The sequence below is a fragment of the Sorghum bicolor genome, chromosome 10, assembly GCF_000003195.3.
Source record: "Sorghum bicolor cultivar BTx623 chromosome 10, Sorghum_bicolor_NCBIv3, whole genome shotgun sequence".
Lineage (NCBI taxonomy): Eukaryota > Viridiplantae > Streptophyta > Magnoliopsida > Poales > Poaceae > Sorghum > Sorghum bicolor.
In genome coordinates, this window is record NC_012879.2 from 24105020 (window position 1) to 24119810 (window position 14791).

A 14791-nucleotide genomic window follows, 5' to 3' on the forward strand; every position below is an offset into this window, starting at 1 on the left:
AGAACCAAGGAGAAGCTTATAAAAGTGATAGATAAGTACCTTAAGATGTTACCTTACTTGAAGAGTGATGGTACAATATCACCTTGTGGAAGCTTTCCTTTCTTAGCGGTTGTGCATCATGTTTGTGGCACCCTCCATGGATCATCTCTTGTGAGCTATGCCTTCCTTGTGTAAATTGTTAAACTTCATGTGTCTCTCTCTTTGTCTCCAATGTGAGTTTATCTCAGGACTTCCCAGGTCGATATTGAAAGTTTTCCTGTAGGGGTTAGTCCAACAAAATATCAATATCTACTATAGCATACTATTGGCTCAAAAAAAACAACCTAGACACCATGTCTAATTTGATTTAGGAGGGCATTTTAACCTAAGCACCAAGCTTGATTTAAAAACCCTTGGAAGTAAGATCATCAGCCCTAAACTAAGCACCATGCTTAATTAAGAAATAAATGAAACTACTCCAAACCTAGACATATACTAAAGAAAATAAAGGTAGCATGAGAGCATTTATAGACATCTACTCAAATGGAGATGAAGTAGAAAGATTAGTGTTTAACAAATTGAGCATGTCTCAAAGGTAGGGACAACCGACATAGCAACAAGGCAAAGGATGTTTTTATGTAAAGTACTCCCCCAAGCTTGAATTTTGCAAAATTAAAGTTTGGATGAGTTTAATTCAATGTTGTATGATGATTGGTTGCACATACCTTGTGCTTGTCATTCATCCGATCTTCTTGCTCCAATCCTGGAAAGGTTAGTGACAAGAATACCCGATGGAATATTTTTACAATTATCCTTATAAGCTCAATACACAAGGTAATGTTGCAAATAATTAAAAGCTCATGTTACGATCTAATCAGTGCTTATTTTAGGATAATAAGCTTGTCCTTGGGAAACCATCAATTTATGTCGGCAAAGTGGTTTCCCCTCCAACACCAACCTATATCAAGATCAACTCAACGAGATCTGCAAAATTTATTATAGACATATGCATCGACAACCGCCCTTTTGAAGTTTTTATAAATAGAAAGGAAGAGGGGGTTGGAGATCTCGAATGTGGTGATGTTGGAGAGACCAATGGACTGTGAAGATGTTGCATATGAGCATGAAGTAAATGAAGTGGCTATGAAATAAATTCCATGCTCATTAATGCTTAGAGTGAAATCCATGTGGTATGGTGAAAATGATAAGTTGAGTGTGGTAAAAAAAGGAAAAGAAAAAGGATACACGGACGACTTGGTTCAAAATTAGCACAGCTACCGTTCCCCGGCAACGGCGCCAGAAAGCTTGTTTGGTATTTTAAATGCAAACAGAAAAATCCGCAAGCGCACGGATACCGATGTAGCCTTCACCCGGGAGTATTCCAGAGTATCGATTTTCCACAGAGAACGTTAGTGTACTAATTAAGATCCAAGATCGCCCAAGGATAACTATATAATTGTTTTTTGTGGGAAGAGAGGAAGTTTCCTGAGAGTTCTCTAGTTGATCTAAGAATCAAGAATTACTTCAAGATTATCTATTTCAGGACATCAGAGCACTAACCACAGAAAGAGATGAGAAGGGGGCTAGGAAGGTCTGACTACGGTCCTACAAACACCGATCGGAACGTGGTGGAATACGTCGACCGTTAGGGCTGTCACTACCCTAAGGCTACCACAACAATCCGCAGGATTGGGTGCAATTCCAGGTAATTGCAAGACTAAACACCACGTCTAATCTATTAATTACTACTCTAGCGTTATAAAGACTACAGCACTTGATGCAAGCGGGAATCCAATAAATAACTTGAATGTAAATAAAAGTAATTAGAGAACTCAGGAATTATGAATTGAAGAACCTGGAGAACGATGAAGAACGAACCAGTTGATGCAAAAGTACAATGTAGAGGAAGATCCGACAGATCTGGCTCCTCCTCCGCTCTCCCCTTCTCTCTCCCTATTTTCTAGATTACGACTAGAACAAACTAGAACTAGAACTAGAACTAGAGGAACTAGAACTAGAACTAGATGAACTAGGACTAGATCTAGATGAACTAGAGGTAGAACTAGAAGAACTAGAGGGATCCTCTCTACTTGGATGAAGAATTGAAACCCTAACTTTGATTCTGTAGAAGAGGTATGATCTCCAGGGGCCAGGGGGCCTTGCTTATATAGTCTTTTCAGATGAACTGGGCCGTCGGATCAAACCGACATTAATCGAACGGTTTTCCTTGATCCTTTAGGTCGGTGGAGCACGATCCGCGAAATGGGTCCGAATTGGACACTGTAGCTGGGCGGGCGCCCAAGAGAGTTGGGCGGGCGCCCTGCCTCCGAGCCCGATTGCCTTCCCGTTCGTTCCTGTGGCTTCTGGAGTCTTCTAGATGATAGAAAATTGCGCGACACGTTAATATCTCTATGTAAACCCGACGTGTGGGCCTTTCTTCCATATTTCCTGATAACCCCCTGCAGAAATAGACAAACACCAAAACTCGTGGAATTCTGTCAGATAAAACCCTAAGTCTAGGTGTTGGTTGCATATAGGTCCTTTTCTATGATTAGTTGATGGTTAAATGTGAGCATTAAAAACCGTCAACAGGGCGCGATCATGAAGACGAGGACGAGGACCAGGATAGGGACCCACGACACTAGTATGTCAGTCCCACCGACGTGGTCCACTCCATCTTCGGGGGCAAGGTCTCCATCGAGTCTAAGCGAGAAAGAAAGCTCTTAAAGAGAGCCTGCCTCAACATAGACAACACGGATGGCCTGATCACCGATCCGAAATTTCCTCCCTGGTCGCACAGGGAAATCTCCTTCAGCAGGATGGATCAGTGGGCCGCTATCCCGGAGCCAGGACGTTTCCCTCTAATCTTGGATCCTTGCATCAACAACATCAGATTCGAGCGCGTGCTCGTCGACAGGGGAAGCTCCATCGACATCCTCTTTCGCAATAGCTTACCTGCCCTCAAGATAACCCCAGCATAGTTAAAGTCATACGACGCTCAATTCTGGGGAGTCTTGCCAGGTCAAAGTTCAGTGCCCCTCGGACAGATAACACTGCCTGTCCAATTCGGCACATCCGACCACTTTCGAATAGAGTTCGTCAACTTTGTGGTCGCCGACTTTGATGGAACTTACCATGCTATACTGGGCCGACCATCACTGACAAAGTTCATGGCAGTTCCACATTACTCATAACTGGTCCTCAAAATGCCTACAGAGAAGGGCGTCCTAACTGTCAGGGGCAATGTCTACACTGCATACACTTGCGAGGAGGAAAGCTTCAAGATCACCGAAGCAATTGATCTTTCAATTCGCATGGCAGAAACAACAGCCCAAGCTGCATAGCTCCCTCCCGACCAGCTCCGACTACCCGAGCAGGAGACCGCTAGGAAGAATACAAAGTCCAAGGAATACAAGGAAGTACAACAGGTCGAAGGCAGCCCCGAGAAGACGACCCTCATCGGGGCCAACCTAGATCTTAAATAGGAAGACGCGCTCATCAAGTTTCTAAGGGACAACGTGAGCATTTTCGCATGGAAAACCGTAGACATGCCCGGCGTCCCACGAAACCTGATCGAGCACTCCTTAAACGTCTCGAAGACCGCAAGACCCATCAAGCAAAAGCTGCGACGGTTTGCTCGTGACAAAAAGGAGGCTATTAGGATAGAAATAACACGGCTTCTAGCAGCCGGATTTATAAAAGAAATGTATGATCCAGATTGGCTCGCCAATCCGGTCCTTGTACGCAAAAAGAATAATGAATGGAGAATGTGCGTTGATTATACTGATCTCAATAAACACTGTCCTAAAGATCCTTTCGGTCTCCCTCGCATCGACGAGGTGGTCGACTCAACGGCCGGATGCGAACTCCTCTCTTTCTAGACTGCTACTCTGGTTATCACCAGATCTCGCTAAAGGAAGATGACCAGATCAAAACATCTTTCATTACTCCTTTCGGCGCATATTGCTACACGACCATGTCCTTTGGACTCAAAAACGCCGGAGCCACCTATCAATGGGCCATCCAACAATGCCTCCATGACGAGATTCATGATGACCTCGTCGAGGCTTATGTAGACGATGTCGTCGTCAAAACAAGGCATGCAAGCACTCTAATCGATAACTTAGACCGAACCATTAAGGCACTAAACAAATACAAGTGGAAGCTCAACCCCAAAAAGTGCATCTTTGGGGTCCCCTCTGGACTACTACTTGGCAACATCGTCAGCCGCGACGGCATACGACCGAAACCTTCAAAGGTAAAAGCAGTGCTCGACATGCGACCACCTAAGAATGTCAAGGACATTCAGAAGCTCACCGGATGTATGGCCACTCTCAGTCGCTTCATCTCAAGACTGGGAGAAAAAGGCCTCCCGTTCTTCAAACTCCTGAAGGCATCGGAAAAATTCTCCTGGACAGAGGAAGCTGACGCCGCCTTCACCCAGCTCAAGACTTTCCTCACCTCACTGCCTGTTCTCACAGTGCCTCAGCCCAACGAGGACCTACTCCTCTACAATGCAGCAACCGACAGGGTCGTTTCCACGGCAATAGTGGTCGAGCGAGACGAGCCAGGTCACATCTACAAGGTCCAGAGACCCGTTTATTTCATAAGCGAAGTCCTAAACGAGTCCAAGACCAAGTACCCACAGATACAGAAGCTCATATACGCCATCCTAATAACGTCCAGGAAGCTTAAACACTACTTCGACGGCCACCGGGTCTTGGTAACCACCAGTTTCCCTCTGGGGGACATTCTGCACAACAAGGACGCCAACGGCAGAATTGTAAAATGGGCAATGGAATTATACCCATTCTCCCTGGACTTCCAGAGCCGCACTACCGTCAAGTCACAGGCCCTGGTCGATTTCATCGCAGAATGGACGGACCTCAACGAACCTTCCGTCTCCGACACCTCCGATCACTGATCAATGTTCTTTGACGGATCCTTAAACATCAACGGCGCTGGCGCCGGGATTCTCTTCGTGTCGCCTAACAAGGACAAACTGCGCTACGTCCTTAGGATCCTCTTTCCCGCGTCAAACAACGTCGCTGAGTACGAAGCATGCCTGCATGGCATACGACTAGCCGTTGAGTTGGGAGTCAAACGCCTCTACGTCCATGGCGACTCCGCCCTAGTTATCAACCAGCTCAACAAGGAATGGGACACAACCCACGAGAAGATGGACCTCTACTGCAAAGAAATCCGCAAATGGGAATCCAACTTCTACGACATAGAGTATATCCACGTGGTCCGGGATAAAAACCAGGCAGCGGATGCGCTGTCAAAGTTAGGGTCATCTCGGGCCCAGATCCCGCAAGGCATTTTCGTTCAAGACATCCACGCGCCAAGTGTGAGCATAGACCTGGTCAAAAAGCAAGCTAATGAGGCAATGCTCATAGACGACGCTACTCCGACAACCAGCAGCCGTGATTGGCGCACCCCTTTCATCAGGTATATATCGGACGGGTCGGGTTTTCAGGATAAAATGGAGAACGAGCGCCTCATTCGACGATCAAAGAATTACATACTGGTGGACGGCAAACTTATGCTAAAAATGCAAGTTCTGAAGTGCTGCTCAAATGCATATCCCAAGATGATGGCATCAAGCTCTTGGACGACATACACGTCGGATCCTGCGGCAACCACGCGGCCTCCAGAACACTAGTCGGGAAGGCTTTCCGAGCAGGTTTTTACTGGCCAACCGCGGTCGCCGACGCAGAGAAACTGTCCGACATTGTGAAGGATGCCAGTTCTTCGCCAAGAGGACCCACGTACCTGCTCACGAGATTCAAACTATTCCGTCATCCTGGCCTTTCGCCTGCTGGGGCCTCGACATGATCGGGCCATTTAAACCGGCTCCCGGCAACTTCAAGTTCGTTTTCGTGTTAATCGACAAATTCTCGAAGTGGATCGAATACATGCCACTGGTCAAAGCAACCTCCGAGAAAGTTGTGGAGTTCCTTAATCAAATCATACACAGATTTGGGATCCCCAACAGTATAATCACCGACCTGGGCACTCAGTTCACTGGCACTACGTTCTGGGACTTCTGCGATGATAGAGGCATAGTCATAAAATACGTGTCAGTAGCTCACCCACGAGCAAACGATCAAGTAGAACGCACGAACGGAATGATTATTGATGCCCTAAAGAAAAGGTTGTACACCGAGAACGACAGAGCGCCTGGTCGATGGATGAAAGAGCTACCGGCCGTGGTCTGGGGTCTCCAAACACAGGCCAGTCGCAATACAGGCGTATCACCCTACTTCATGGTTTATGGCTCCGAGGCAGTGCTCCCATCTGATGTAACCTTCAGATCTCCAAGAGTTGAAAACTTCGACCAATCAACCGCTGACAACGCTAGGGAGCTCGAAATCAACTGCATGGAGGAAAAGCGTCTAATTTTATGTCTTCGAACAGCAAAGTATCTCGAAGCCATCAGGCGGTACCACAACAGGAACGTCAAAGACCGTTCCTTCATGGTCGGTGATCTGGTACTCAAGTGGAAAACAAGCCAGGAAGGGACGCACAAGTTATCCACGCCTTGGGAAGGACCCTTTGTGGTCGCCGAAGTCACACGCCCTACATCCTACAGACTGGTGTATCCAGATGGAACACGCGTGCCTAATTCTTGGCACATAGACAAACTGTGCCATTTTTATCCATAAGTTCCAGTACCTTTTGCTTGTAAGTTTCTTATAATTAGCAATAATAAAAGCTTTCCTTTTTCGCTATATATTGTTTACACGCAGAGCTTTCGACGAGCACAACAATCTTCCTCTGCGGTGAAGATTCTTAACGACTATCAATCAAACACAGTGATACATCACTCAGATAACATTACAGTGCTCAAAATCATGGTCATGACAAAATCAAACTTTATTACAAACTTTACATACAGAGTTTACAATAAACACCCCGCCGGGCGGTTACTAGTCTACTCCTACAAACTATCCTATAGGCCTACTACTCGGGCTGATCACCCACTTGGCCTTGCTGCCCAGACGGAGGGGTCGGGGCCACCGGCGCCTGGCTGGTCAAGACCGTAGGCGTCGACCGCCCATCTCCGGCAATGGACGCCCCCGACAACTCCCTGGCCGATCTGTCTGACCCCGGCTGGTCGGGGGGAGTGGCCGTCCCGCAGAGGTTGATGTCGCTGATCACCGTCGACGACAAGTCAAGTAGGCCAGCTCGAAGGTCGTCTGCTCCTGCGGGCCAACTTCCTTGGGGTACCCCCTCTCTAGCCTGGACAGGTCGACCAGGGGATAGTGGGCGCACACCATGTCGAGGACATGCGCGCCGGCGAACTCCCCGGCGTCCTTGACGAACTGCTGGAGCCAGTCCCACGCCCGTTGCGCCTTCTCGACTGGCGTCAGTCTTGGCGCGCGAGGCTGGTCTTTAGGGAGCTCGGGGCTGATCAAGTCAAGAACCGGGGCCACTCCTTTCCAAAGTTTGATGCAGTTGGTCTTCCAGGAGTCCCGGTCCTTGATCAGCTCGTCTAAATGCTTCTTGGTATTCACCTTGAGCACTACAAATCAAGCAGGAGGTCAGTTCGCAAATAAAGAAAGGAACGTCGAGCAACCAAGTAAAAAATGAGTGCCACGGTTGTTACCAGACAACTCCCAATTCCTGTTGCTTAGCTCCTCGCCGGCTCGGCGCCCGGACTCCACCGCCCCGGCAAGCTCTTGGCCGAGCTGCTCCTTCTCCTGCCGGAGGCGTGCAACCTCCTCCTCCAAGTCTGTAGGTACAATACCTGGTCAACAAAACTGACCACGTGGCCACATACAACTGCTCGGAACAGGTGACTGACCTCTCCTTTGGTGGACCTGGTCGGCTAACTGCCGATTGAGGTCGAGAAGGCGCCCTTCCTGAGCACTCATCTCGGCCGCCTTCTCTCTGGCTTCCGACCGAAGCCGATCCACCTCTGCGGACAGGGCCTTGTTCTCGGCCATAACGCCCTCAATATGGTCGAAGCACCTTTTTCGGTACTTCGCCGTTTTCATTGCACCCTGCACGAAGAGTACATGTTGAACCCAGGAACATCGCACATAAGGATCGAGCAGCGCAAAGGACCATTTACCTTAACCTCGTCCACGAGACGTTTTGCCGCGTGCTCCACCCTTGCGGCCTCTTCCGTCTCCGCGAGCTCCTCGTGTCTGATGAAGTGGTCCCCGCGTTGGCGCCACACGTAGACGTGCTGGCGGCCATCACGGGGACGACCTTCAATCTCCTCCACGTCATCGTCAGAGGCCGCCTGGGTCTCCTCGTTCGCCGCACTGCCACCGGCTGTGGTCGCAGGCATCACTAGCCCCTGGTCCAGTCCAGGGGAGCCTGCGGGCGAAGAGGCCCCTGCCCAGGGTGGTGTTGGGACTCCCCTCTCTTCGGCTGGTGGAGGAGTCGGGGCTTTGTCTTCCTCCTCGACGACGTTACTCGGGGGAGGCGTCCTCGTAGCCTCCTCGTCCCTCGTCGGGGTGCTCGCCGCAGCCTTTGCTGAGGCCGGATGCTCCTCGGCGCTATCAGCCGCGGTTGTCACCGCGGGCTACTCCGTGGTCTGCGGCGTGGCGTCCCCAGCGGCAGCAACGGGCTCGGCCACCCTCTGGCCAGCAACGTGGTCAGGATCAACGTCCGACGCCGTGCTAACAATAAGACGACATTTAAACAATGTCAAAACGCAGCAACAAAATGCAAAACATCGCAACACGAAAGTAAGAATGAAAACTTACAGGTCAGAGCACCGGTGTGTTGCGGTGAACCTCCTCCTAGTCCTACCAGTCGGTACCTGCGCCCCCGTCTCTACGACGCGCGTCGGCTCGACATGCGGTGCAGGCGGGTCACTGGTCACCCGAGCAGCGGTGGCCGGCGCAACGTCTGGACGACTACGCGGCCTCCGGACCAACGACGGCACGGCCTCCTCCTCGTCGTCGTCGTCATCGGCGATCCGGACGAGCTGACGGCGCTTTGGCGCCTGGCTGCTCTCTACCGGTAGCGTTGCCGCAGGGGAGCGGTCCGCCGCCAGTGGCCTTTTCCCCACCACTCTGTCCTCGATGGTCGGGGCGGGATGGTTTTGCTCCTCCTCACTGCTGGTGTACCGAGCACACCGAGCAGCGTCGTCTTCCGGCGGGTCTTCCCCCGCGGGATTCTCCATGCCAGGTGCCAGTGATACGTACACTGTGCACCGGTCAACGTCTCCGATCTGCAACAACAACAAAGACAAGTCAACAACTAGGAAGAACAAGAACTAAGGAGGTAACATCAGTCAGTAACACTACCTTAGGAGCTGGTCGCCCCAGCTTGAAGGCCTGCACCCAATCACCGCTTCGAACGAAGCTATTGTATGCAAAGTTGAACAGCTCGTTCAACAGCTGTTGCACTTCTGTCTTCTCTAGAACTTCAGGACTCATCCTGGTCGGGTCCTGGCTTCCCGCGTACTCGTACGCCGAATGTACCCTCTTCTGGCAGGGCATCACCCGACGACAGATGAAGTTGCCGACCACTCCTAGCCCGTCTAAACGCGACCAGTCGATCAGCTTCATCAGTTCTTCTACCTGACCGGCGAACTCTGGGCGGTCTATCCAACTGACCCTCTTCTCGGGAATGTACCCCACATTGCAGAACGTGGAGCTGCCTGGCTCTTCCCTGACGTAGAACCACTTCTTGTACCACTCGGTGAGAGAAGTGTTCCACGGGCAGTTGAGATACCGGTTCTTCATCCCGTCACGAAGATTGAGGTATACTCCACCTCCAATCTTGGAGCCTCCAACCGCTCCCTTCTTCCTCAAACATGAAAAGGTAGCGGAAAAGATCGAAGTGTGGCTCTATCACAACATAGGCCTCGCACAGATGGATAAAAGTGGAAATAAGAAGAATCGAGTTCGGGTGCAGATTGCAGATCCCGATCTCATAGTAAAGAAGAAGCCCCTGGAGAAAAGGATGGACAGGAACCCCAAAACCCCTCTTGAAATAATCTTCGAAAACCACGATCTCACCGGCACGGAGGTCGGGGTAGCTCTCCCCCTCTGGCGCCCTCCAGCCGCCGAGCTCTTGGCCGTGCAGTAGCCCCATGCCGACGAGGTCGTTGAGGGACCTCACGCTGCTCCGGGACTTCTTCCACTCCTTAGCCATCAGCTCGGCCCTCTTTTTGGAGTCGCTCTTCACCATTGACGCTCCGGGAATGGCTGCGAGTTGGGTGGACTGATGGTGATTGCAGAAGGCAAGAGTGGAAAGCTTGAAGGCAATGGCAGGGTAAGCAATATGAGGGCAATGTCAAGCTTTTATAAGCAACAACTCCACCCCTCCCACTTCCCGCATTCTTGGGAAGTGGGCGGGCCCAACGGCGGACGCGACGTTTCGGTTTTCAACAATTACCGGCAATTAATACGGCAACCTTTTCGTATAATTGATGGTTTCCTTTTCTCGAACCGCGCAAAGAGCGGCTGCACAGTTACCAGGTGCACCTTTTCACACAACCATCTGATAATGCGTCAGGAGGTCTCGTCACGTCACTCATTTATGTGGTAAGATGCTTTTTTTCAAAATAACAGACAAAAATTGGTGGAGGATCAACATTCCTGGGGACTGCACCGACCACCGAGCACTGTATTCTCGGGGACTGTTCGTCCAGTCCACCAGTTTGGAGATCTGGGGACTGCACCGACCACCGAGAACTGTAAGTTCGGGGACTGGTTGCCCAGTCCGCCAGTTCGGAGATCTTGGGGCCGCACCGACCACCGAGCACTGTACGCTCGGGGACTGGTCGACCAGCCCGCCAGTTTGGAAGAATTAGGGACTATACCAATCACCAAGGTGTTATCAGCTCGAGACTGGTTGATGAGTCTATCCGATGGCAAACGAGCATGAGATGCTCGGGGACTGGATAATTTTAATTTTTTAGACCTTGCTACAAGGCTCATACTTCGCCTTCCAGCAAGCTCGGGGACTACATCAGTACGATGCATCTGGCGATGCATCTCAGTTTCAGAATTTCTCTGAGGACTTTTCTTCTGACACTGGCACCACGTGCAAACGTCACCTACTACCAGGCTCGGGGACTAAGTGGGCACACTTCACCTTGCGGTGAACTTGTTTGCTTTTTGCTAGAGTACACTTTTTGAAAAAAGTAGAGTGGGCACACTTCACCGAGAAAAGAAATATTTTTTCTTAAGAGCACCATGCATTCTTCGAACAACCAGCTTTTTCGATGCCAATGTTGATAAAATATTTTTGAGTTGGTCAAAATACCATTGCAACTGTTCAAGCGACTTTCCTGCCTATTGAAGACGTCAAGTTTCACTGGTCGAAGAAGCTCAAGACGGCGTGTTACTTCACAATACATGGTGCTCGGGGACTAGCTGTGGGGGTATAAACCCCTATACCCTTACGGCTAGACTTGGGCCAGGAGGCTTGGCCCATTACAAGACAAGTTCGAGGCTCGATCCGATCGCTCGGAGTTTCGCGCAAGGAAACAAGACGTGGAGATCAAGCATGATTCTAGTCGGTTAGAATAGGAATTGATATCGAACTATCTATGGCAATTGTAACCGACTAGTATTAGTTTCTAGATCTGTAACCCTGCCCTCCGGACTATATAAGGAGGGGCAAGGGACCCCTCTAGGACACATTATTCTCTCAATCCAATACAATCAGATGCAGGACGTAGGTGTTACGCCCACACGGCGGCCGAACCTGGATAAAAACCTTGTCTGTGTCTTGCGTCACCATCAAGTTCGCAGCTTGCGCACGGTCTACCGATAAACTACTACCGTGGGCATACCCCAAGGTAGACTGCCGACCAGCTTTCGTCGACACTCCACGTCCTCGTGTAGAGGTGGTGCAGCCGCGGCTGGTCCATCTACCTCCATGCCATCGTCATTGGCCACAATCACCTGAGGTCCCACCTCCGGGTACATGGGTACAGGGCGAGGAATAGGGTGTAGCAAGTTGTTGAGACGGTGAATCTCCACAAGACCAACCTTAATCTGAACCTGCAGATAGTTCTCCCGCTCAAGCGACTGAGTCCGGTGCATCTCCCATGCCCGGCACCTATTCTCCAACACACGGAGCGCAGTATCCCTCTCACGAGTGACCTGCACCAAGCGCTCCTGCACTGTCTCCCTCTCCCTAGCCAACTGACTCATTTGATCCTGCTTGTGATCTCTCTCTCTAATGGCCTTCACCCACTGCTACCTATGGTACTCCGCAATGTCTTCCCAGTCATTGCGGTCCTTCTGAGCTTGCTCCAGGAGTCTAGCTTGCTTGCGAAACATGCGAGCATGCTTTTCAGCCTTCTGTTGCATCTCCTGAGCCTGGCGAACAGCCACGATCACCTGTGCATAGGTGTGGGGGTATAAACCCCTATACCCTCACGACTAGACTTGGGCCAGGAGGTTTGGCCCATTACGAGACAAGATCGATGCTTGATCCGACCGCTCGGAGTTTCACGCAAGGAAACAAGATGTGGAGATCAAGCAGGATTCTAGTCGGTTAGAATAGGAATTGATATCGAACTATCTTTGGCAATTGTAACCGACTAGGATTAGTTTTCAGATTTGTAACCCTGCCCTCCGGACTATATAAGGAGGGGCAAGGGACCCCCCTAGGACACATTATTCTCAATCCAATACAATCAGACGCAGGACGTAGGTGTTACGCCCACACGGTGGCCGAACCTGGATAAAAAGCTTGTCCGTGTCTTGCGTCACCATCGAGTTCGTAGTTTGCGCACCGTCTACCGATAAACTACTACCGTGGGCATACCCCAAGGTAGACTGCCGACTAGATTTCGTCGACAATAGGTGTCCTCTCACTGACCGAACAGCTTGAGCACAGCCATCATAGCACTCATAGCAGCACTAGAACTCTCAGCTCGCTCTCCTCGACCTCGGACCAACGCGCAACCATCAGCCTGCTTCCACTCCACTGCTCCTGGGTGAGCATGGGGAATGGAGGTCGCCGGCCCTCCTGTCAGCTCATCACCAAACCTCTAACAGATGTTGAGCAGCATACCATGGGCTGCAACCTGAGCCACTTCCCATGGAGTCTGCCCATCAGAGTTGCAGGTCCACCCTGTCCATGCAGGCCTGCCCCCATGTGGTGGGACAACTCCCTGCACAGCAAACCACTACAACTCTCCTGTCATATCCACCTCCCACCAAGAATACTGAGGTGGCTCAGTATATCCTACAGACTGCAGCACCCTCCAGAGCAAAGTAGGAGTGCCAAACTCGCTCAAAAAGGTATCACTGGGGCGAGGTGAAGCGGGCATGTCCATCTGTGGAAAGGAATAACCGTGGGTAAAAGTGGATTAGTTGAAGCAACATTTATTTAATTTAAAAGGGACGACATTGTAAGGGAAGGAGTAGACAGAATGTATGCATGAATGCGACATGATGCATGCACGAACCGTACGTCCTCACAAACTTAGAAAATTAATCTTCTAACGGATATTCGGTGGCATACATTCGTCTCTCAATACGATAACTAGCGATTTACACATGCGCTGTTAGAGTACCTACAGAAAACTTCATTGCAGCCCAATAGTTCCCAATATATCACTCAAGAAAAGCAGTAAACTAAGTGCACATTGCTTGTACATGCCCAATCATGCACAAACAATGACACCACAGCTACCCGAGAAATTTAAATGCTCCCCAATTAAGTTTCTTTCGTGCTTCCATGGTTAGACATGTAACCACTCTAGAAAACCACCACGAACACTCCCCTAGTCCGCGGTTTGGACGATCATGCTCTCACAGCTCACACTTACCAGGGCGTAGGTGCGACGTTGCATAATTTAAATCTAGCGACACATGTGGCTAATTCATATATGAAGGCTACCTCTACCATTAGACCACAGGGTAGCATAGTGCGGTCATCACACATCCATACCTGAGTACTGTCGGAGATGCATAAATAAAACCACCCAAGTCAGTACTTAAATAGCCACCTATAGTCCTTATATGGGCAAGGAGGATTCAACCACTGGCATAACTTAAGTATTGATTTACACCATTTTATTTAAAAAAAACTCTTTTGTTTTTAAATACACAAATGCTGCATTTATAATGCTGAACTTGCTCTGATGCCAGTTGTCACAGAACTGACCAAATTATAAGAGTTCAAGTGTAGAAACGATCGACTAGCAATCAAGTTTCAAAACTTGAGCCCATATAATCCCGGTAGTCAACTGAAATCACGAAGGACTTCAAACCAACTTGCAACAAACCAAGATCGTAATAGTTCAACATAACACAGCGAATGTTACATGGTCATTCATTGCCGTCGAAGCGGCACCACATCGGAGTTACTTAGTTATTACAACACAAGTTTGTAGTAGCGGAAGCAAAATAGTTTACAACACATATTCCAAAGTTCAGTTCCCAAGTTCTTGTTACTGCCAGAGTCTCATACCATCCATCCAAAAGCAACAGGTACGAAGTAGTTAGAGAGCTGTGCCCAACGGTTTAGTCCTCATCCCCAGCGGGATGGAGACAGGTCTTGCAGAAGCCATCATAAAAGATATCATCTGCAACAGGTGGGAATAAACCCTGAGTACGAGGATGTACTCAGCTAGACTTACCCGTCTAGTAAAATATAAAAGACACCAAGGATCATGCAAGGCTAAGTATAAAGTGTAGCTGGCTTGACTCAACATTTGCCAAAAGCTTAAGTAGAGACTACACCATTGTAAAAGCATCATATTAATCATCATTAGCCTACCACTAGATTAGCACCTATACTAAAACACTTCACTTGATTATTACAAGCAATAATAACCATATCAAGTTCATCATATGTTCTTCCTTGCTATCATCAT